We start from the raw sequence: 25,331 nt of genomic DNA, 5'->3' as shown, positions 1-25,331 counted from the left end.
TTTTCCTGAGAGGAACAACATAGGGTCCCGGATAGCCCAGGATGGCCTCAAACCTGCCACATAGCTTCTCCTGACCTTTCTGCCTCCGTCTCCCAAGTGCTCAGATAACAGGCACATGACATCATTTCTTGCTTTCCAAACATTTTTCTGAAGTTAAGCTAGGGACATAAAAAGATCAAATGTTCACATAAAATATGGAAGAGCAATGGATGTTGATGGTGGAGAGGTACTAAGAACTATAGCAGAAGTTTCTCCGGTCCCACCTGGCCCCACGGTCCCATAGCCGCTTATAAAATAATCACTCAGAGGCTTATATTAATTACCAACTGTATGTCCAATGGGAGGCTTCTTGCTAGCTAGCTCTCTCATCTTAAATTAACCCATTCCTATTTATCTATATATCATCATGGGTTCCGTGGCTTTACCTGCATCCCATTACATGTTGCTCCTTGGACGGCAGTTCCGAGTCTCTTCCTGCTCTCCTTACTTCTCTCATTATCTCTTTTGGATTTTCCTGCCTGGCTCCATCCTGCCCTGCCATAGGCCAGAGCAGTTTTATTTACTAACCAACGCGAACAGCATATATTCACAGCATACAAAAAGATATTCCACAGCAAAGACCATTATTAAAATGTCATGGGTGATGGGGGGAACATGATGCTGAAGCAGAATACCAAGGCTGGATAGACTATCAAGGTAGCTTAGCTTTAGAGCTCATGATATGTAAAAGTTAACATATGCTAACAGTCTTACACAAATGCATGGAGAGGGAGGGAATAACTGATACACTTGTTAGTATAGTTGACTAGAGATGTGGAAATGGACCAAATTTTTATCATTACTTCACAACAAAAAAATCAAACCAAAAAAAAAAAAAAAAAAACAAAAACAAAACCAAAAAACAAAAAACCACTTTATCAAATGTCAGAAACCTCTGGTCTGATTAAGACAATGATAAATATACAGACTGAGGACAATTTCATTTAACACAGTAAGTACTACCCCATAAGAAAGATAAGATGTGAGGGTACAACCTGGCTTCAGGTACAGCACAATCAAGCTAGAACTGGACTAGAAGCTTCTGCCCTGCCAGCTAGCTCTCATCATGCTACTTGGAGAGACTTGTCATCAACAGTCTTACTCAGATGTGGAGTCTGAGTGCAACATTACCAACTGACCAGGAAAGCTGTGCCCACTGATTCAATAATGGGAAGTCTGTTATGGGGGTAACCAACCACTTCCTGACTGGATTTGATGACCATTCCCCAGGAGGGAATCCATGCCTGGTACTGAAAACCTGACCAAAAGTCTTTGACTAGGGAGGGAGGTTACCAGTCTTAGTGAGGAAGTTACTGCTATTGTTTTGCTAAATGGACATGATGTACCCATCAACTTGCCTTTTAGATAACTGCGTTTATGCCCTTAGAGTGGTGCCACTGTCACCTCTGGTTAGAGAAGATTCTTTTAGCAGTGTCCGTGGTAACTGCAGAAACTTGCAAGTGATCCAAGTGACAATAATAAGTGACTGTTGAAGGCTCGGCCCAAAATGGGACATCTAAATTACCTTGTGATTTTAATGAGAAATGTTCACCATCGATAGGCTCAGGTACTTAACATGTGTTCCCAAGTTGGTGGAGTTATGGGCGATGGGCTTTTGAGAGCTTTTAGCTCCACCCCACTTCCTGTTCCATCGCCCTGTTTTGTGTTTCCTGTGGAGGATGCGATCTCTCAGCTTCCGGTGCCTGCTGTCATGCCTGCTGCTTGCTGCCATGCCTCTCCTGTTCTTCTGGACTCTCCCTCTAGAAACGGAAGCCAAAACAAACTCCTGATTCCATAAGTTGCCTTTGGATGTGGTGTCTTATCACCAGACATTAACAAAAAAGTAATTAATACACACCCCCTCCAAGGATCAGGGAATACCTTGAGAGGAGGAGTGAATGAAGGGAAGAACTGGAGGAAAAGGGGAAGCATGGTGGAAGGCATCCCAGTACAATATGGCTGTGGTACTCTGAAACTCACCACAGCTGTGATCACCTGCACATGAACTGGCCTGTCAGCAGCATCCTGTCGTGGCGTGGGCAGGGGCTCATGGGGCCACAGTTCTACCTGAGGGCTTTTACATCATTGCTAAATGATGGTAGAGGGAAAGACTTTTCTTGGAAATTTTATTATATCTTATTACTATTGTGTGTGAGTGCAGGTACTAGATTGGTGTGGGCACACATGTCACTGTGCACACATGGAGATGAGCAGAGCACAACTCTGTGAAGCTGCTTCTCTTCCTCCACCTTTATGTGGGCTCCAGGGATTGAATTCACGTCACCAACCTGGAACAGGAGGAGCACTTCTTCCCACTGAGGCCTTTGACCAGCCCCAAGACTTGAAGAAACCTTGTCTTCTACAGCATAGCCACTTAGGTAAGGTGCCCTTGCTTCTGTAACCAACCCTAATGAAGCTCATCAGATTACAGAAACAAATAAGAAAGAACTAGCCTGAAAGTAGCAAGGGGGCTGGTTGGCGAAATAAGGAAGGACATCAGTAAGAGTGGAAGGGAGATAACAGAGGGTAATGGGAGAGGGTGATTATGACTGAAATATACTACATATATGTATGCAAATGTCACAATGAAAAACATTACTATCAATGATCAACATAATGACAAAAAAGACAAATAAAGATACAATGTGTGAAAACAGGTGAGGAGCTTTAACTTTGTCCATAAAAGTCAAGAAAGTCTTCACCAAGAATCATGTGTTTAACCTGGGTTTAGAGGGGAGCACAGGAGTTTTTAGTAAGAATAATGACATGCAAAGGAGTAAAGTCATAAAAAGGAGCACCATCTAGAATACGATGAGTAGCAAAGGATAAGCATAAGCATCTAATTCAAGCATATTAATTACCCTTCAACTATTTCAAAGCACTTTGTCAACATGGCAGCAATTGAAAACAGTGGCCCTCAAAGTGTGAGCTCTGAATACCTGAGGGAGGTGGGTCTTTGAAAGATCAAAATTAGCTGGGTGTGGTGGTTCATGCTTAATTGCAAATCTTGGGAGGCAGAAGCATGAGGATCAGCTGTTACAGGTTAACTAGGGCTTAAGTCTGTATTATTTTCCTTTTAAGACTATTTATTTTGTGTAAGTATTTTGCTCCCATGTATGGCTGTGCACCATGTGCATGCCTGGTATCCTCAGAGGCCAGAAGAGGGCATTAGATCCCCTGGAACTGGAATTTTGGACAGTTGTGAGCTGCCATGTAGATGTTGAGAATCAAATCAGGGCCCTCTGCAAGAGCAACAAGATGGCTCTTAACGGTGGAGCCATCTCTTCAACCCCAGAGAGGTCTATTAAAGATAAGAAGGTTCACAGTCATTTTCATTATAATGCCAAATCATACGTTGTCTTTTCCATCTTTCCATCTCCGGCTATTGAGTGGTGATTCCCAGAAGCTACATGCTGTGTGATACCTTAAGAAAAGGACAGCAGGAAGTGCTGGCTAGAGAGAAGCAGGATGGCCACCAGAGCCCAGCAGTTCCAGACCAGACTGGGCAGCAAACAGAGATGGCAGCTCCAAGTTAATTAATTAATAATTAATATAAAATAATTAATATAACCAGGCTGTTGTGTGTGAAACTGAATATAGAAGAGAGGTATAAACAATATAACACAATGTCATTCCTCTTCTTAACACAGTCCAGCAAAATCATAGTTATTTCTCATTTAAAAATGTTCCTTGGCCGGGTGGTGGTGGTGGTGGCGGTGGCGGCGGCGGCGGCGGCGGCGGCGGCGGCGGCGGCGGCGGCGGCGGCGGCGGCGGCGGCGGCGGCGGCGGCGGCGGCGCACACCTTTAATCCCAGCACTCGGGAGGCAGAGGCAGGCGGATCTCTGTGAGTTCGAGGCCAGCCTGGGCTACCAAGTGAGTTCCAGGAAAGGCGCAAAGCTACACAAGAGAAACCCTGTCTCGGGGGAAAAAAAAATGTTCCTTATGGGAACTTTAAATAGGCTATTGTTACTTTTAAATTAATTAATATTTAAAGTAGAATTGAGAGATAGCCATACAAAGTGATTGTTTTGTTTTTTCAGTTCTAAATAATGTTTAAGAACATGAGGGGATCTTGAGTCCAGAGAGTTTGAGACCTGTGGCAGAAAGCATTGGAGGAAGCTTTTCTCAAGGACAGCACAGCCTGGGACTGTGATCTGGCCACACTCCTCCCTGTCCGGCTTCATTTACATTAACAATGGCCATGACCTTGGGAGATGACTAGACCTGCAAATCAGCAAGAGCAGACTAACACATCCACAATTCTGCAAGTCCTGGCTTCAAAGGAAGGGGTTCATCTCCCTGCTTCTTGAATCTGGGTCAGTCTTGTGCGTTTGATCTGCAGAATGGAGAACTATCATGAAATAACTTCCAACACAGAACAAGTCCATGTCCCTGTATCCCTAAGGCTCCAGAATGGGAGAAATCACAGGGGAAGAGAGGAGATGGACAGCCATCAAAGTTCTATAGAACCTAGGTAAAACAAGCACCAGAAGTGCCCCATCAACCCATAGCATCATGAAATATAATAAATAGAGGGTTGTTTATTTTGTTTTGTTTGAGACAGGGTCTACCTATGTAACTTAGACTGACCTCAAATCCCCCTGTCTCCATTTCCTGAGTGCTGGAATTGTGGGCCTACACCACAGATAGGTTTAATTCTTGTTTTAAGCAATGAGGTTTGGAGTGTTTCTTGCAAAACAGTAGACATTGGATTGTGTTGAAGCCTAAATGGCAGAGCTCCAATGCAGAAGTTTGTACCTATCTTCTAGGTCAAGCTTTCTCAATTGGACAGGACTGACATGTGGGGATAGTAATTCCTTTTTGGAGGTGGGTGGGAGGGTTGCCCAATGCATTGTGGGATGCTTTGCAGCCTCCCTCTGACATTGGGTGACAAAACTCTTCCTTCCCCAACCAACTCAAACTATTTTTATATATAGCCAAATGTTTCATGGGGATGTAATCATCCTTAGTTCAGAACTATTGTCCTAGGCCAACCTATTTTGAGAAGAATACCCTGGTGTAGCTGGAGTTTTCGCCAGTCCTGCCTGGCCCACAGTCAGGACAACTCTCTCACCTGACAGTCCTGAAGCCACTTAGACCCAACCAAGTAAACACAGAGACTTATATTACTTATAAACTGTATGGCCGTGGCAGGCTTCTTGTTATCTAGTTCTTATATCTTAAATTAACCCATTTCTATTAATCTATAAGGTGGCTCGTGGCGTACTGGTACCTTACATCTTGCTTCTCATGGCAGTGGCTGGCAGCGTCTCTCTGCCTCAGCCTTCCTGTTCCCAGAATTTCTTCTCTGCTTGTCCCGCTATACTTCCTGCCTGGCTACTGGCCAATCAGCATTTTATTTATACAGAGTGATATCCACAGCACCCTGGGGTCCAGGAGAAACAGATCTGCTGACTTCCAGGAGAGACTCGACTCCTTCTGACCCAGACTGTGGATGTGGAATTTAAAGCTCTGAAAAAATCCTAGATATAGCTGGTTGGTGGTGGCGCACACCTTTAATCCCAGCACTCGGGAAGAAGAGGCAGGCGGATCTCTGTGAGTTCAAGGCCAGCCTGGGCTACAGAGTGAGTTTGAGTTCCAGGACAGGCTCCAAAGCTGCACAGAGAAACCCTGTCTCAAAAAACAAAACAAAACAAAAACAAAAGCAAAAAAAAAAAAAAAAAAGAAAGAAAGAAAGAAAGGAAGGAAGGAAGAAAAAAGAAAAAACCCTACATTTTATTATGTTTGGAACAATATAAGGGATAGCAGAGATTTGACCTACTAGGATGTAGTTCTGTATACCCTTCTGGAAGGAACTGAAGTAGCTGTGTGGATGTGGGGGTCAGGGATAGAAAACAGGAGCCAGAGGCTATGTTACCTCAGGTGAGAAATAGCAGGGTTTGCAGAGTGGTGGTGGTGGTGAGGGTATACGTCAGACACTTTAAAGGAGAACCAGCCAATCTGTGACTAACTGGATGTTGGACAGTGAAGGACCTAAGAGAAGGATGACTCAAGGTTTACTTAAACTTGAAATGATCCAATGAAGCAAGTGATAAGGCAACCCACAAAATGAAGGAAGAGATCTGAAAATTGTATTTTTGAAAAGGAATTCATGTTCTGAACATTTATAAACTCTTACAATCAATAACAAAAGAAACATAACCTTAGGACTAGGGATATAACTCCACTGCTTACCTAGCATGCACAGAGACCTAGGTTTGACCCCCAGCATCATATAAATTGGACATGAGTACCCAGGCTCTTCCAGGATCACCATCAGAAGTTCAAGATCACCCTTGGCTACAAGGTCAGTCTGGAATACAAGATGCCTTGTCTCAAAATAAAACAAAACAAACAACCTGACATAATCTAACTTAAAAGGCGGCAAGATCTGAAAAGACATTTCTTCAAAGGCTTTATACAGGTAGTCCATAACTATGTGAAAAGATGCCTAACATGATTGCTCACTGGAGAAAGGCAAAGCAAGGCTACAATGATATGAAATCACTTCATATCCACCAGGATGGCTAAAAAAGATGATGGAAAGTGTTGGTGGGTTAGGTGGAGAAACTGGAATTGTTTTACTGATAGAAAGTGTAAAGGGGTTTGATCCTTATGGAAATCATCCTGGTAGTTCTTAAAATGGTTAAAAACAATCTTACCAAGGAAGGCAGGTAGGTTAATTACAGATCTTCACTCTCTCTCAGCTCTGTAGCAGACCACCCGCTGCTCTCTCCTTACTCTGCCCCATTCCTTGGGCACTAAGCAGATCCTAGTGGAACACACTACTTTGCAGTCACACCCCATCCCCTAGTCCTCAGTGTCACCTCCCAATACCTTGAAACATATTTAACCTGAATCCCCCAGTGGCCACTCCATTAAGGATCCAGAAAGAATTTTCTACCAGACAACACACAGCCACCACACTCTCCTAAAAACCAGAGAGGGAAATAGAAACCAAGAAACAAAACACTCATCAACAAAAAGACAAGACATCAGCACCTATAGTTACAATCTTCCCCCACTCAGATGCCTAGATGCCAGCATAAAAAAATAAAAAATAAAGTAACAACTAGGACGATATGTCTCCACTAGAGCCTAGCAATCCTACCACAGAGGTCTTGAATATTGCAAAATAGCTGAAGCACAAGGCGAAGACCTTAAAATAGCCTTTATGAATAAGATAGATGTCCTTAAAGAGGAAATGAATAAAATCCCTTAATCTATGAAAACACAAACAAAACAGTGAAAGGAAATGAATAAAACACTTCAAGACCTTAAAGTGGAAACAGAATACAGAAAACACAAACTGCGGGAAATTTAGAGATGAAAAAATTAGGAATTTGAGGCTGGGTTTAGTGGTGTATGCCTTTACTCCCAACCCTCAGGAGGCAGAGGCAGGCAGATCTCTGTGATATTGAGGCCAGCCTGTGACATGAATTGCTAAACAGTCTCATTAATAATAAACCCAGAGCCAGATATTGGGGTGAATGCTGAAAGATCAGAGAAACAGAAAGAAGCCAGCCACATCCTTACCACTAGGAAATCCTCAGCCCAAGAGAGGGCTACTTCCTATATACTCAGGTCTACATAACTTTCTGTGCCCTGCCATCTTACTTCCTCTCTCCACCCAGCTCTATCACTTCCTGTCTGTCTGTACAGACCTCCAGACCTCTATGGTTAACTAGTGCTGGGATTATAGAGGTGTGGGCCACCATGCCGTGGCTCTGTTCCCAGTGTAGCCTCGAATTTACAGAGATCTGGATGAATCTCTGCCTCCTAAATGCTAGGATTAAAGGTGTGTGCTTCCACTGCCTGACCACTATATTAAGTGGCAGGCTTTTTCCTCTCATCTCCAGGCAAGCTTTATTTGTTAGAGCACAAATAAACTATCACCACACCAGCCTGGTCTACTGAGTGAGTTCCAGGACAACCAGAGCTACATAGTGAGACGCTGTCTTGGAGAAAAAGAAAAGAAAAATTTAGCAATCCGAAAGGGAAACTCATTAAAGATATAATTGAGAAAATGGATACCTCAGTCAAAGAAAATGTTAAATCTAAAAACTCCTGGCACCAAACATCCAGGAAATAAGCAACACTATGAAAAGAGCAAATCTAACAATAATAGTGTTAAGTCTCAAAGAAACCCAGGACAAACAGCTAACTAAGGTGCCTATTTAACGTATCAAAGTGGACACTGGCCACCAGGTTCTCCCAGCATCTCTCAATATTGCAAGTACCTGTTACAGAGTCACCCTGCTAGCATACCCTGCCCCCTATCCTAAACCTCTCCAGCCCCTGAGCTTTGCTTCTCTTCCCCTAGTTTTTCTTTTCTTTATATAACAGCCATTTTGGCTACATGCTCTCTTGGCCTCTTGGTTCTCCTCTTGGTCTCTTGGCTCACTCTTGGACACTTGGTCCCTGGCTCTTCTCTTAGCCCCACTCCCTCATCTCTTCTCTTCCTCTCTCACTCTTCTTCTCTCTCCTCTCATGGCCTGGTTCAGTCTGCTGGCCCTGTTTAGTCTGGACCCTTCCAGATGCCTCTAGCTGTTTTCTCTTTCATATCTACAGTAAACCTTCTCTGCCAACCATACCTGGGAGCATCATGTCCTCATTTTTTTTTCATTCAAATAATAATACAGGAAGGAGAAGATACCCAGGTCAAAGGCACAGAAAATATTTTTAACAAAAGCATAGAAGAAAATTTCCCTTACTTAAATAAGATGCCCACCAAAGTTCAAGAAGCATATAAGAATACCAAATAGACTGGACTGGGAAAGAAAGTCCTCTTGGCATATAACAATCAAAACACTAAATGTACAGAACAACAAAATAATGAAGAGTATTAAAAGCAGCAAGGGGAAAAGATCAAGTAACATATAAAGGCAGATCTATTATAACAACACCTGACTTCTCAATGGAGACCCCAAAAACCAGGAGGGCCTGAAGAGATGTTCTACAGACTCTAGAACAAACACCACAGATGCCAGCCTGGGTTACTATGCCCAGCAAAGTTTGCCCAATACTATGCCCAATCACAGTATATGGAGAAAATAAGACATTCCATGATATAACCAAGTTTAAGGAATGTCTGTCTACAAATCCAGCTGTAGACCAGGCTGGCCTCGAACTCAGAGATTCACCTGCCTCTGCCTCCTGAGTGCTGGGATTAAAGGTATGTGCCACCACCACCTAGCTGCAATGATTCTTTTATAATGGATTAACAAAGTTTTAAGCAAGCCAAGTTTATTTCAGCCAGTTTCTTTTTTTACTATCAGACAGCTGTTTGTGGTTAAAAGGATCAATTATTTTATTATTTATAACAAAAAGTAATCTTACAAAAGATCTTAAAAGAACCATAAATCTAAACACACACACACACACACACACACACACACACACACACATATTTATATATATAAAACAATCAGTCATTTATACTTTAAGTCCTCAGAGTACATACCTACTAATCAACAATTTTTTTTAATTAAATCATATCAGGAAGCCAAGAGCAAAACTGGGTACAAGAAATGAATCATGGCCTTTGGTCACCAACCCATCTTTAGCATGTACGTCAGCTACTAACAGCCAGGCTGCCATTGATCTCGTTCCCTGACCTCAATGAGTTCCTTGCTCAACTATTAAAAGTGCCATGGTCTTGCTGAAGCCCAGGTTCGGGTCCTGAGATGGAGAAGAGGCATCAGAGGGAAGAAATGAACTGTCAACCACCAGATGAATTTCACACAAATTGACAGCCATGAATAGCTTGAGCCATCTTTATTTATACTTCAAAAACAAGCACGTTTTTCCATATTAACAAACATGTTTTTTTCCCCATCCTTTAACTTTAACCTCTGGAAAAACAAATACATCTAATATATTTTTCCCAACTTTTACACCAAAACATCTTTAAACCAAAACAACACATCATTTCGCTAGCTTGGACAAATATCGGGCCAGGTACATCCTCTCTTTACAAAACTAAAAGGTGATAACATAGGCACACAGTTTTAAGAACAACAATATTCTTCAAAACTTAACAAAACATATTAACAGAAATAGGGGGGACCTGCCTCCAATCCTATCAGCAGTGAATCAGAACAGCTCTCAGGGTCTGAAGTGACAGCTGGTTTCTCCAGACAAGAAATCTGAGAAGCATCAGCTCCTAAAGTATTTTAGAGGAAAATATTTGAGAAAAAAATAGGGTTTCTGGCAATGATCACATCTGTCTGATGCATGACTAACAATGTGACACTAAAAATCGCCAAGGGAATCATCAATATTATGAGAGAAAAGAGAGTATGCAGGCCACATGGTCCCAGCAGTATTCTGCACTGTCCCGAAGTCACTGGTCCTTGCCAAGTAAGACTGTCCCCGTGGTCTTTTGTCTCATCTGCAGATCTTTTGGACAAGTACTCGGGACTTGTCTGAAACTAGGCCACACAGCTCCCAACATAAAAGTGTGCCTTTCTAAACTTGAAATTGTTCCTCAAAATTTTCTACATCAAAGCCATTAACAAAAAGATCTTAACCTAACTTTACTAATAATCTACATGTCTAAATTCTTTCTAAGGGTGGTGGTTGAATCATTCATCTGCTCCAGCAGCAATGCTTGAAAAAGTCAGTCACTATTATTGTAAGCACCAGTAACACTGCCCCCTGAGAGTTTTCATACAACTCATAGATTATGAGGGATGTGGTGACCTGGAGGGCAATAAGCAGAGCTATGCTCATTAACAGTACCTTCTTCTCATCAGCTCAAGGAACTTTCTCCAAAATTGACCACATATTTGGACACAAAGCAAGTCTCAACAGATACTAGAAAACTGAAATAACACTGTGCATCCTATCTGACAGCCATGGATCAAAGCTGGATATCAATAACAAAAATTAAAGAAAGTTCACAAACTCATGGAAACTGAACAAATTAGTAATGAATAAAAAGTGGGTCAAGAAAGAAATTAAAGGCTTCCTAGAATTGAATGAAAATAAATACACAGCACACCCAAACAGATGGGACACAATGAGGCCTACATTAAAAAAAAAATGGAGAGATCTGATACAAATAAATCTCACACAAATAAAATATCACCACATGAAGGGATCTTGCGAAGGTCATCCTGAGTCAAAGTATCCACGTATCATGTTACGATTTGGTTAGTAGTTGCCTAGGGCTGGGGTGTGGGAAAGATTTGGAAAGAAGGAATATTATATTAGTTACTTTTCATTGCTGTGGCCAAACACTTGACATAAACAGTTTAAGAAAAGATTTAATTTGACTCACTTTCAGAGGGTTCAGTTCATGATGTCTTGGACCTGTGCACTAGGACCAAATGACATGTTGGTGGGAACATGTGGTGGAGGAGGAGCTTCCGCTCAGTGTGGATGCAAATCAAAGAAAGACATGAAGAGGGCTAGGGGGCAGGGTATCCTCAAGGATCTTCTACCTCTTCCAGTTGGATCCCTTCATCTAAAGGTTCCAGAATCTCTGAAACATGTCAGGTAGCCACCTACAGATCTTACCTTCTGCCTGGATGTGCTGTAATCTCCAATCTCTCTTGCTCTACCTCTCAGCTGCACAAGCCAAAACTCAATCTCACCTGATTCATTTCTCTTTCACTCCACATTCGATGTGAGTAAAAATGTATCATCGTATCAGGAAATTCTGTTGGCTCTACTTGTAAAATCTACCCAGAATTTGGTCTCTTCCTGTGGCCTCCCTTGTTTCTCTGGTATAAGTCCCTATCATCTCTTACACGGAGTCAGACAGAATTTCCCATGTGCTTCCTGCTGCTAACCCTGGTGTTTTGGGGACTACTTTTGACATAGAATTATCCTTTCAAATCTAAAGTGATCCTTGTTTCTTTTCTGTTCAAAACCCTGTGCTGGTCCATTTAACTTACAGTAAGAGCCCTATATAGTACATACAAAACCTCACAGGTTCACCTGATTCACAAATTCCTCATCCTCCCTGGTCTCAGGACCCACCAACAGAAGCCTTTTTGATGTTCCTGGCTTGAGAATGGTGCTTATCCATCCTCACACACTGGAATCCTCCCCAGGACACTCTCGCCGTTTATACTTTTGATCAAACTTCCTCTTCCCCACGGAGGGGAAGGCTGTGCTTGGTGCCACAGCCTTCAAGCCTCCATTTAGATGGTTACCTTCTTCATCTAGGTCACCTTATAATTCACAACACACAGATGTCTGCTATTAGGTTTATTTGCATGCCCTCCATTAGAATTAACTCTACAGAGGTGGGGAATCTTTGCGTCACTCACTGACAGTTTCCCAATGGGTAGAAAACGGAGGACCTGGTAAGATTAGGCATGGCTCAACACAGCAAGTCAAAATGTGCCTGAGCAACAACTGAAACCCCAGACAAATTCTACATTTTTCTCATACAGTTTTTCTACCCAATGGCCAGAAACTAGTGAATCCGGCAAGAATTCCAGGCTGCACACTGACTCCTGCCTCTGGCAGCATCTTTCAGCTGTGAGGATCTACCCTTCCCTTTCCTTTCCTTCTCAGTTCTAAGAGGTTTTCATTTTCCATTTCCCACTAAAGAAAGTAGCTATTCACTTTGGCCTTTTAGGAAGGCCATAATTGAAGCCAAAACAGCCCCCTCCCCCAGTCTGCCTTATCGCCTTGTCTCCACCATTAAAGATCACCCCCTTGGGCAAAATCTCTGGGTGGTTTAGCCTACTGTTTCTTATATTTTTGGTTGTGAGCCTAGCCTTTAACGGCTGAGCTATCCCTCCAGCCCAGCCTACTGTTTCTAAGACATGGGGGTGGGGAGAGGCAGAGACAGAAGAGACAGAGGAAGGGGGGGGGAGGGAGGGAGGGAGAGGGAGGAAAAAGGGAGAGGGAGAGGGAGAGGGGGAGAGGGAGAAAGAGAGAGAGAGGAGAAGGGAGGGGAGGGGGGAGAGAGAGAGAGAGGAGAGAGAGAGAGAGAGAGAGAGAGAGAGAGAGAGAGAGAGAGAGAGAGAGAGAGAGAGAATGAATGAATGAGAATTTGTTGTTTTGGGACTAGGTCTCTCTACATAGCCCTGGCTGTCTGGGAACTCACTCTGTAGACCAGATTGACCTTGAAATCACAGAGATCCACCTGCTTCTGCCTCCCTAGTGCTGGGATTCGCAGCATGACTCACCACACCTGGCTTAGAGATTTATTTTCAAGTGTATTAGTGTTTTGACGGTTGTGAGCCACCATAAGGACGCTGGGAACCCAACCTATGTGCTTCACAAGAGCAGTAAGTGCTCTTAACCGCTGAGCCAATGCTCCAGCCCTAAATATAAATTTTGAATGGAAATTGAATGCTTCTCAAAAACACCCCTAGAATACCCTTAGGAGCTGGGTAAGGTCCTTCAATTCTGCTCTGATTTCATGCAGTAGGCTTAGCTTTATTTATATTTATTCGGGGCTGGGTTTCACTAAGTAGCACTGGCCATCCTGGAACTTGCTAGGTACTCCAGGCTGCCCTCGAACTCAGAGATATACCTGCCCCAATGCTGTAATTATAAAGGCATGGGTCACCATGGCTGGCCAGGCTTAGCTTTAGCGGTTATTTTAGAATACCCTGCCCCAGAAGCTTGTCTATCACCTCACTGTGTTTCTCTCACGCCCTCTTCAGGAGTGCGTCCTTTCTTTTTCCAAGAAGTCGTCCGAATTTTTCAAAGGTTACCTCTTCCTCTTAGAATTCTTCCTGACCTCCATTGTGTCCTCCACTTCAACTATCCTTTCTTTCTACAAGACCATAGAAAGCAGCCCAAATCACAAAAGGTCAGCTGTATCTCAATCAAGCGCCCGTGAGCCCTAATAACTGTAAAAGTAGGGCAGAAACTTCAGCACAATAGATAAGGGGGCAGCGACCAAAATAAACATTTTAGAACGTCAAAATTAATGCACAACCCCACTACTAACAAAATATCAAAATTTCATGTAAAGACCGGACTTTGGCACTTCCGCTTGGGCTGGGAAATCATGGTAGAGCCGCTCTCAACATCACACTCGCTTTCCCGAGCCACCCCCGCCCCCGCACGACCGCACGACTTGTGCAGGGGTAGCTGAGACTGGAACCCACGCTTCCGCAAAAGATAAGGGTCCAGGGGGCTTCTAGAGTCCGTGCCTGCGGGTGTGCTTTACACAAGCGAGCACACACGCCTCCAGTCTGGCTCTGAGCAAGTCCTGGCTCAGGGCAGGGCAGGGCAGGGCTCAGACCTTGGACTTTGCTCTGGCCCACCAGGTCTCCTGGGGACCGGGGCAATAGAAGCTCAAGACTTCCGCTCACACTACGCAGGTGAAGACCAGTTACAGACGTGGGCAGCCGCTCCGGAGCTACGTTATCAGATCCCCTAAGACCGCGCGGGACCCTCCCGCAGCAAACCAGAAAGCAAGCCCACCCGGCAGACCTCCAGGAGGCAGGGGCGTGGCCGAAGAAAGAGAAGCGTCGTCCGCCCCCCCCGTGCCACGCCCCTCCAACGCCTTGGCCAATAGTCGCACTCTCCGAGGCTCAGCCCCGCCCCCACGCCGCCGCCGGCCCGCGGCCCCGCCCGGGCCGGTCATAATTAGGCAGCGGGCTGGGACTGCCGCGTCAGCGCGCGTAGCGAACCAATCGCGGGCGCTCCCCGGAGGCCGCGTCACAGGCCGAGCAGCCAAACAGAAAAGTTTAATAAACAGCGGACGGAGGGCCGGCGGCTGCGGCGGGCCGGAGCGAGTCGGGGTTCGGAGGCCTCACCTGTCCTCACTCAGCGGCGGCGAGAGGCGGCGGCGGCAGCGCGTCGGGCGGAGAGGGCCGCCGCCAGGTGAGGAGCGCGGGCAGCGGCGGCCGCAGCCTCCCGGCGGCCTGGGAGCCGGAAGCGGCGGGCGGCGCAGCAGGTGGCCTCGCGGCGGCGAGCGGAGGGCGCGGTCCCGGCGGGGCGCGGTCCCGGGCTCCCCGGGCGCGCGCTGGGGTCGTGGTGGGCGCGCCTGGGGCCGGTTCGGAGCAGCTGAGGCCAGCCGAGCTGTGACCCCCCCCCCCCACGTCCCTTTTGTGGGTTTGAGGCTGCGGAAGACTCCGAGGGAGTCTCTTAGATTCCAGTCTCTCTGCTCCTCTGAGAGCGTTTTCAAGTTTCTCGCTGTTCGAGGCGTAAACAAGCTCCGCGGTTGTGTGGCGTCTGAAGTCAATTTAACTCCATCAAAGCTCTGTGATTTGCCGGCATCATCCGGAGTTGTCACCCGGGTGCGGGAGCTGGGGCCTTGGGGTCACCTCCAAGCCGTGCATGCTCGGCCGTCCGCACCCGGTGGCTCCGGAAAAAGAAAAAAAAAAACCCACGAAATTAAACGCCACTTTGAAACCAGATTCGAAATTTATCTTTTTTTCCCCCTAATGAAAAATGCCACGTAGGCTTTTGAGATTATTTATGTAGTAATTTATGGCAATTGCTATTTTATGTATTGTCTCCAGGCCTACGGGGGCTTTTTTTTTTTTTTTTTTTTTTTTTTTTTTTTTTTTTTGGTAAGCCATGAACATTTAAATGTACAAAACAGGTTGTCTTAATTTTCTTTTAAAAACATGTAAGAGGGGTAAGACGCACAGACAGTTAAGTTCGGGTTTAATTGCTGTATTATTTTGACTGCAGCCATACTGTGTTAATTAACGTCAAAACTCACTAGATTTTAAGTCTGTACAGTAGATTGTATGTGAGTTATATCGCGAAGTTTTAAAAGTAATGGTTAATGGCTAGGGTAATACATAACACGATGTACTATAAAAAGGGAAGCAATGAAAATTCCAGTCTCCTCACCCCAAAGGAAGAAATAGAACATTACCCAAACTTGTATTTGCTCATGAGTTTCTTATCTGGCCTACTGCAGTTTACCGTTTCTGAGGTAAACATTCTAGATTCGTGGATTTTGTTTACCATTCACTGGCCTTTTTAAAAAATAGTTTTGTCACAGACTCATCTCTTCAAACCATGTCATTTTAGGGTCCTTTCCCTTTGAACTTTGGACAGATAGTATATGGTTGTGGTTCATAATGTTTCATTGCTTTTTAATGATGTGTTCCTCTCCTAACCCCAGTGTTGCGATAGTGCTTCTTGTTTTGCTTCTAACAAATGTACTCTGCGAACTTTTCTTCTTGCAGCAGTAGTTGCACAAGTTGTCTGTCTAAAGTAAATACTGTAGATCCTAGGAGAAAGTTTTAGGCACTCAGGAGCAAAAGAGAAATAAAGTGAAGGAAAACGTTAAGATTCTGCTTCCTTTAATCAGGAAGAGTCATTGTCCTGGTGATTGGTTCCTAGTTGTTATATTTGCATGAGGAACTAAGATTCCTGTTACTCTCCTTACACTGAATCCCTTCAAGCAGATTGTGGGAAGTCTGGCACTGTTTGGTACCCTTTCAGTGCAAAACTAGCAAGTTGGAGAAAACACTTGTTTTGTCAAGCCACCCTTTCTGTTCTCTACCACTCCTCCCCTTCCCGCAGCCTTTGGCAGATTATTGAGGAATCTTCGTTGCCTTAAAACACTCTTGCAAAAGAAACTTGTACTAAGCTTTCCCTACCTAGTTGGCAACAGGCTTTGGTGGAGGGGAGCATCTGTCAGAGGGCCCAGCCTTTGAGGGAAACATTAGGACCCCCTTGTCACTGTGCAGCTTTTGAGACAGATAATGTGCATGTGCAGTAGGAATTTCAAGATTTGTCAGCCATACACTGAAGTGTTTTTTTAGTTCCAGACAAATTGAGAGAGAGAGACACACACACAGAGAGACAGAGAGACATAACTGTAGCTTTAAATGACTTGTTTTGTTGAAGGCATGAAAGAAGAGCCTTTTTTTTATTTTTTAGACAGGGTATGTAGCCTAGGACTCTTTATGTAGACTAGGCTGACCTGGAACTCGGTGAGTGTCCCAGTCACTGCCTCCAGTGCTAAGATTAAAGGCATATGCCACCACATCTGGTTGAGAGGAGCATTTTTAATGTTTGTAGCTTGCACATATTTTGTTTTTATAGGTTAATAGACTCTGCTTTTAAAATATAGTTTTGTATTTCATTATAATGGTAGTGGCAGAGAGTTTGGGGATTTCCCCCACAGCTTAAAAATGAATAGGAAGGCAGAAAAACCACTCACAGTACTACCACAGATAAGCATTGTTAATTAACATTTTGTCAAGCATATCTTTGGCCTTTGTGTATATGTTATATCTCCTAAATTATTACATGTTTCTTTAGAGGTCAGTCTTGGTACAGATGCTGTCAAAGCATGTGAACATTTTAAAGTCTTTTTAACTATTGATTGCCAAGTCTTTCTTAAAATTTTTACCAAAGCATGTGAGTGTGTATTATTATGCCACTGTAGTCCCAGCTACTCTAGAGACCGAGGCAGGATTGAGCATTTCAAGAGTTCTAAATGTGGATAGGCTGGCTCCACTTTCAAAACTTACTCCAAATGTGATGTCTCAACTCCTTTGTTTTATAGAAGATGATAATAGTAGTCATCTAATTGCTACCCTCCTTCAGGTTCTTATCCCTATAGTCTGCTCTGGCTGCTCCAGTGGCAAGAGGACATTTAAATATATTTATTGTATTTAAAAAAAAAAAAACGTGGGGGGGGCATGTGTGAGATGCATATGAGTGGGAGCATGTGTGTGTGGAGGTCAGAGGACAGATTTGTAGACTCAGTTCTCCCTTTCATGTTTACGTGGGTTCTTGGGATCTAACTCAGGTCAACAGGCTTGCACAGCAAGAACTTTTACCCACTTGAGCCATCTTGCCAGCCCTGAATGTGTTTATAGATTATGGTACTCCCAGGCTCAAAGTCCTGCAGTGACTTTTCAATCCATGAGATAAAATTCAGACACAGTTTTACTATGGTTTATAGAACTACAGTGGTTGTGCCCATAGAAATACAATGCAAATTGCAAGTCAGAGCCATGTTAAGTAATTTAAAATTTTCTCATAGCCATATAAGAGGAAGACTGTAATATATATTGTTTGTTAGGTTAAATAAAAATGTATTTCACAAACTGGGCAGTGTTGGTGCATGCCTTTAATCCCAGCACTTGGGAGCCAGAAACTGGCAGATCCCTGTGACTTCAAGGCCAGCCTGGTCTACAATGCCAGGGCTGGTACACAGAGAAACCCTGTCTCAAAAAACAAAACAAAAATACAGTGCTTTCAGTATGTGATGAATGTGAATGTGAGAGATTATTTGTAGGATATTTTGTGTTTTTGGTGATGATGTACACCATCCACTTGTAGTGTGTCTTAATTCAGGTTGGCCATGATTCAGTGTTTATACTTCTAAGATCTTATTGAACCTTTTATCTATCTAGGATAGCAGCCTTTTGCTCTGTATTGCAAATATTTTTCCTGGCTCTTCACTTGCCTTGTATTTGCTGACAGGTCTTCTTCCTTTCTCTTCCTTCCTAACCCCTGTTTCCTTCCTTGAATTTTTAAAATATTTTGACTTATTTTTTAAAGATCTATTTTGAGCCAGGTGGTGGTGGCACACGCCTTTAATCCCAGCACTCAGGAGGCAGAGGCAGGCGGATCTTTGTGAGTTCAAGGCCAGCCTGGTCTCCAAAGCAAGTTCCAGGAAAGGCGCAAAGCTACACAGAGAAACCCTGTCTCGAAAAACCAAAAAAAAAAAAAAATCTATTTTGTTTGAAAATTGTGTGTGTGTGTATGTGCATGTACATGCAGTAAACACTGGTCCCTTGGGAGTCCAAGAATGGGTTGTTGGATACCCTGGAGCTGGAGTTATGGTGAGTTGTAAGCTGTCTGATGTGGGTGTTGGGATCCTAACTCAGGTCCTCTGAAAGAGCAGTAATCATTCTTAGCCATGGATCCATCTCTCTAGCCCAATACTTAACATTAAAAAATATATATTATTGTGTGTATGATGTGGGTGGTAGGTCCATGCATGCATGCATGCATGTATGGAACGAAACATGTATGGAAGTCAGAATATGATTTTGGATCTGTGGGATCAAACTCAGGCTATTAGGCTTATATAGCAAACACGTTTCCCAGTGAGCGAGCCATCTTGCCATCACAACAGTTACATTTTTATGACTTGACTTTGCTTTTATATTTAAAGTAGTCTCCTTCTGAGATAAGTTTTAAATTCTTTTCTAATATTTATTTTTATTATTGTATTTAATTTTGGGGGGTCAGTGTGTGCATGAGTGTGCAGGTGTCTTTGGAGACCAGAGGCATTGCATTCCCTTGGAGCTGGAGTTGACAGGTTGTTAAGAGCTGCCTGGTGTGGGCATGGATGCTGGAGACTGAACTCAGATCATGTCTAAGAGCAGTACTGACTTAATTTCTCAGCTGTCTCTCTAGTATCTCTTTTAGTTCTTTAAAGCTTCATTTTCTCATATCCATATTTTTGTGTCTCTCTGAAATGTATTTTAATATAAATGTAAATTGAAATAAATAGATGGTTGAACAGTTATTAAAAGTCTATCAAAAATATGACTGTGGAGTCAGGCCATAGAAGTCTGGTGACCTGAGTTCATCATTAGTTCCTATGTAGAAGTAGAAGGAAAGAACTAATGCCAGAGTTGTCTTCTGACTTCCATGTACCCTCTACCCTCACCTCATTATGCACACTTGCATTTGCATAAAAAACTAAGAAATTTAAATTTAGCTACAACCCTTGTGTTTCTGTATAATAAAAACACCTTTATTTACATGATAAGATGAATATGTACTTAATTCGGTTTTACTTATCCAGTACCACTGGTTTGGTACTAGTACTCCCTTTACTCTCACAATTTGTTTGCTAGGTCTCAGACCCTGGGCCTGACTCAGTGGGCAAGTGCGTTTCCCCTGGGCTTGCATTGGGCCATGCTACATACGTGTTTAGAAAGTACCTGCTGTTGCGTTTTTTCTTCCTTTCAACACTCTGAGCACCTGATTCACACCAGCCTTTGTGTTAAGTGTGGAGGGTACAGCTATAACCAAGCTGTGGTCCTTGCTTTCATAGAGTCTGTAAGTGTAAGAAAGGGGGGCAGTTAAAGCAACAGATAGGACCTTTCAGATTTTAAAGTGTTTGGAAATAAAGAAATGATAGGTGCTGACTGGATGCTTTTAGCACACACTATCTCTAAGGAGGTGACAGTTGGTCAATCAGTGGTACCAACCTTGGTTTGGTAGTTTCTTAGTTTCATCAGCCTGGTGGATCTTTTTTTTTTTTTTTAAATTTTCCTTTTTAAAACATGCTTCCTGCTGTAGAACCCAGGCTGCTTTCCAGTTTACAATCCCTGGCCTCAGCCTCTTGAGCACTGAGTGTGCCATTGTACCTGGCAAAACTTTAAAAACTGGTGACAAACTTACTTTTTTAAAGCCACTCTCATCCTCCCATGCCCTAAAACTTGTCTTGTCATTCTGGTCTGAGATTGAGGAGTTAGAGGGATCCCCAGGGGGAGAAATGACTAGTGCAAACAGATACACAGAAAGTGTTTGACTACCTGGGGTCTGCTGAGTGAGGGGGAGTGGGACAAGCTCAACTCTTACTTTGGAGACCTCTGTTAACAAGGTGTTCTTTGGCCCTGCGTCCTTTTCTTCAACATTTCTAACGCACTGTCTGTTTTTTGGTTGTTTGGTTGGTTTTTGTTTTTGTTTTTCCCCCAGACAGACCTATTTACAATGTCTTTACTTCATTGTGATTTCCTCAAGACCTCTTTCCTGTTACTATGAAATAGGCCTTATCTCTGTGTTGGTTGTATAGCTTATTCAGAGTAAGCATTTCTTTTGTAATCAGTTAGCATTTGGAGTCTATTAATCAAGCATGATTCTACTGTCTGTTTCTCCACCAGTGCTGCGATTGATGGTCTGCTAACTACCAGCCTCTCCTGTCTAAGTGGTTAAAGTGACATAATATTAAACTGCAGTTCCTCGTTTATATCACTCACATTTTAGGTACTCAGTAGCCATATGTGGTTATTGACTTGTATTGGACAGGAGAGATAGGAGGTCTTTTGCAGTAATAAAAATTAATCATGATTCACATGATTTATAATCATGTGGCAAATGGCTATATTATTTTAATTAAAATAGCCATGCCTAGCTATTAAAATTAAAATAGCCATATCTAACAAGTGAATATTGAAATACAAACTTGACATTTGTTTTAAAACAAGAATGAAAGTTTAAAAACAGTGTGTAGCCAGCCAGGTGGTGGTGGCGCTCACCTTTAATCCCAGCATTTGGGAGGCAGAGCCAGGTGGAGCTCTGGAGTTCCAGGCCAGCCTGGGCTACAGAGTTCCAGGAAAAACACAAAGCTACACAGAGAAACCCTGTCTCGAAAAACCAAAACACCAAAAAAGAAAAAATACTGTGTAGCCAAGTGTAGTGGCACATGACTTTAATCATAGCACTCAAGGCACAGGCAGGCAAGGCCAGACTGATCTACACAGCAAGTTCTAGGACCGTCAGGACTACATAGAAAGACCTTTTCAAAAACAAACAAACAAAAGTATATATTGAATAATGATATTTTGTATGTATTTTATTATATAGTTACTATTTTAGTGTTTTACTCTGGAGACAATGCTCTAATTATTTTTATTTGGACTGTTCTCACTCTTGACACAGTTGCTAAAGACTATGCTTATTTTGTCAACCTCGGTATCCTCAGCAGGCAGTGTTGACCCTATCAACTTAAATAACAAGACTTTTTTTTGAAGACTTATTGTATTGTCTAATAATGTGTGTGTGGTGGGGGGTTGTAAGTGTTTGGGTGCAGGTGTCCATGGAGTCCTGAAGAGAGGATATCAGATCCCCTGGAGCTGGAGTTACAGGCAGTTTTGAACCACCCAATTGTGGGTACTGGAAACTGAATATGGGTCCTCTCCAGGAGGAGGACATGTGACAAGAGACTTTTCTGTTCAGCTTCTGCTTTCAAAAATTGTAAGATTGCTTTGTTTGCAGCAGTGATTCAAACAAACAAAACAAAACAAAGCCAGACACGGTGGAGCAGGCCTTTAATCCCAGCACTCCAGGAGGCAGAGGCAGGTGGATCTCTGTGACTTCAAGGCCAGTCTGGTCTACAAAGAGAGATCTGGTCTACAGAGCGAGATCCAGGACAGACAGGACTGTTACACAGAGAAACCCTGTCTGGAAAAAAACAAACCAAACCAAAAACCCAAGATAGTCATCATTTAATAGCTATCTAATAACTATTCTTAGGCTTTTGATCTTTTACTTATTTCTTTGTTTATTTATTTTCTTATTTAGGCAACAAAGTAGGGAGAAAACAAAAACCAATCTGTAGTATATTTTTCACCATCTAGCAGTTTCATCTACATACATGGAATATTTGTTTTGTTCACACTTCTGTTCTTATAAAACAATATTGTTTGCCTATAGCCGAGAACAACACACCTTAATACATGAGAATTATGATTGCTTTCTTTTCCTTACATTTTGTTTTGATCCCCATTTAATTTGTGCTATTTGGTGACCTTGTTTAATCTCCTTACACACCTAAAACAAAGCAGCTTACTGACTTTTGTATAAAGAGTTCATTCCTATCAGCTTGGTTTTCTTTCCTATCTGTAGTTTGCTCTAATTTTCTTAATGTTTCCTTTGTGTTCAGTGTGTGGTTGAATGGGCCATGGCCAACCTCTGAGCATATACGCTTTGTGCTCTCCTCCACCCCCTGTAAGAAGATAAACCACACCAGGGGTTGCAAACTAGAGCACATCCCTCGCTGTTGGAGATAATGTGTGTCTGCCAGGGAAATCTGTTTTGAAAATTGTTTTCCTTATCCCATAGATAGTTGATTTCAGGCTCTATTCTCACTGATCCCAGCGTGTTATGCTGAAGTCAGGGTGGTCTTTTCATTGGTGACTTTGCACATCACCAGTTCTGTCCAGGGAGAGTGCCAGGATGAATGGCTTTTGTAAGATCAACAATAGATGCTATTCTTTTTAGGTTTTTTGTTTTGTTTTGTGACAGTGTCTCCTGGAGTGTGGGCAGGGCTAACAGTATATAGCAATGGCCAAGGATGACCTTGAACTTCTGATATGCCTGCTTCTGCCTTCTGATTGCTAAGATTTTTGGCATGCTTGATCCATCCCCGGGCTTTATGCATAGTAGACAGGCATTCTCAACTGTGCTATCGCCCCCCCCTCCCCCCCATCCCCATGCCCCAGCCCTGTGTAGGATTTTTAAAAAATCAAATCTGGTCTGACCAAGTTGTTCAGTGGCTTACTCTTTTATGAATTTTTTGAGCTGGAAAGGTTTGGGGGAACCTTTAGGCTCCCATAAAGAATATACAGTGTCTCCTCTGCCTTCTTGATGTTTAGAAAGTGGCTTTGTCACACTCCCAGCTTCTCAGAGCTTCATGTAGGCTCCTTGTTCTTACCACCCAGTATTGTTGTCACGTAATTTGAGTACATACTTTCTGGGTTTGATACTGCTTCTTTGTTGTTCTCTTCTGCTGTTAGAAATAGAATAAAATACCTCCGTTTTAATGTGTGCCACCTAAAATGATTATCACCTGGAAGTTCTTTCACTTCTTGGTCATTAAGTCCACAACTCCCTTTTTTTGTTTTTGTGTTTTTGAGATTCTGTCTCAAAGAGTAGTCAAAGCTGGCATCTTGCTATGTAGTCAAGGCTCGCCTTACACTTGTGGTCATCCTCTTGTCTCAGCCGCCCTGGTGTTGGGATTGCAGGCATGTACCAACACAGCTGGCCCACTTCTCCCTCTTTTGTCTTGGTAGTAGACTGGTATTAGTGTTAGTGCTATGTTAACATATGATTAGTGTCTATTCCTTACAAATTACTCACTTTGAAGTGAAAATAGCCTTCAGAGCAGCAGTTTCTTTGGTGCTCACAACTGTCTACTAATTCCATTATTGACAGTTTTTTAAATTAAAATTTTTATTTCTTTTGTGTGCATGACTCACTTTGAGCACTTCAGAGGCAGAGGACAACTTGTAAGAGTCTTTCCACCATATGGGTCCCAGGGATTGAATGTGGTTGAACTCTAGTGGTCACACTTAGGGGCAGGAACTTTTATCTGCTGACCCATCTTACCAATCTGATCCTGCTTGCCAATTTTTAACGTTCTTTTTCTCTAACTTATAAACATTTGGTCATCTACAATCTGTCTTTTCAAGTCTGCACTGTAAATTGGATGTATTCTTTTTGTTGATTGCTCCAGTACTTCTCTTCCAATGTTGTTTTGCACAAGTATCACACTCTAGCAAGAAAACCAGAACTTGACTCAAGAAGTGCTGGGCATTCAAAGCAGTGAGTTGTTGCAAAGGATCTTGGGACTAGGCCTCTGTGAATTGGCTCTTTCAGTTTGTCCACTTAAAGGGCATAATAGAATATGCAGCTGTTTGGGCTTCCACAGGGTATTGCTCCATATTCATGTCTAGTTGCAATTATGTGAATTTTCAGTTTGTTAAAAAGACTTCTCTTTGTATTCAACACAATCTTGTTGGCTTTCTGTTCTAACATACAATTTTTCTCTGAGAAAAAAATTGTTGGGAGATTTTGAACTTGAAAACTGTAAACTTAGATCGAAAATTCTTTAATACATAAACTATTGAAAGCGTTTTAAGAACCCACTGTAAATAGCAGGCATGGTGTCACTTGCTTGTAGTCCTGGAACTCAGGAGGTAGAGGGAGGAGGAGGAATTCAAGGCCTGCTTCACTTTGTCTCACAAAACAAACAAATCAGAAGAGCCCACTCTAATTTACCTTAATTTTATATATTTTTTTAAAATCAGTTTAAAGTATTGGTAGAAGTGAAAAGTTTATTTTACTAAATATCTTAAATACCAGTCAATCAGGTAATGCTAAAATGTCAAAGTTTGGGGTAAGCTACTAAAATGTAAACAGTTCTAATTAAAGCGTAAAATACAGAAAAACGTAGCTGTGTATAAGAGACTGCAGGTCCTTTTACTTTAAAAATCAGAGTCCTCTGTAGTGTCTCTTCAGAATCTAGTACAAATACCACTATGCATAGTTTCTTGGATAGTTTAAAAAGAATACAATTTTCATCTACATTTGGTAATAATTTCCTTCCTTCCCAGCACTTGGGAGTATGAGGCAGCCTCCTTAGTGTGTTCTAGGCCAGCCTGAGCTATACAGTAAGGACTCTGCTTCAAACAAACAAAAAACAGCATGGGGAAAAAATGATATAAACCTCCTTGAACTTTCTACCTGGGATGCATGGCAGGGTGCTTGTCTAGTATGGTTGAGGCTCTGGGTTAGATCCCTTTGCACTGTGAAATAAACAAATCAGCTTTGTTCCTGAATGTACCATTAGACAGATTGCCTTGTGTGTT

At 42.8% G+C, this 25,331-nt stretch overlaps 1 protein-coding gene and 1 long non-coding RNA gene across 9 annotated transcripts in view; one reads left to right on the top strand and one right to left on the bottom strand.

The window, feature by feature from the left end:
• The window catches only part of LOC121830107 (uncharacterized), a 32,542-nt gene extending 25,717 nt beyond the window's left edge, over positions 1–6,825 (bottom strand). For 2 of the 3 annotated variants that reach the window (XR_013043012.1, XR_013043011.1), the window contains exon 1: positions 426–3,726. This is a non-coding gene — a long non-coding RNA (uncharacterized LOC121830107). Of the gene's footprint in view, positions 1–425; positions 3,727–6,234 lie in introns of those variants that run through there. The other variant, XR_013043013.1, reaches the window with a different exon arrangement.
• A 7,802-nt stretch (positions 6,826–14,627) lies between these two features.
• Zfand6 (zinc finger AN1-type containing 6) overlaps positions 14,628–25,331 on the top strand; it is a 70,052-nt gene continuing 59,348 nt past the window's right edge. The window contains exon 1 of one of the 6 annotated variants that reach the window (XM_076546589.1): positions 14,628–14,844. The gene's annotated coding sequence lies outside the window, so the exon portion shown is untranslated. The remainder of the gene's footprint in view (positions 14,845–25,331) is intronic. The other 5 variants (XM_076546592.1, XM_076546599.1, XM_076546611.1 and 2 more) reach the window with 5 other exon arrangements.

This window comes from Peromyscus maniculatus, chromosome 1 (assembly GCF_049852395.1).
Source record: "Peromyscus maniculatus bairdii isolate BWxNUB_F1_BW_parent chromosome 1, HU_Pman_BW_mat_3.1, whole genome shotgun sequence".
Classification (NCBI taxonomy): Eukaryota; Metazoa; Chordata; class Mammalia; order Rodentia; family Cricetidae; genus Peromyscus; species Peromyscus maniculatus.
This window is presented reverse-complemented; position numbering and strand designations above follow the sequence as displayed.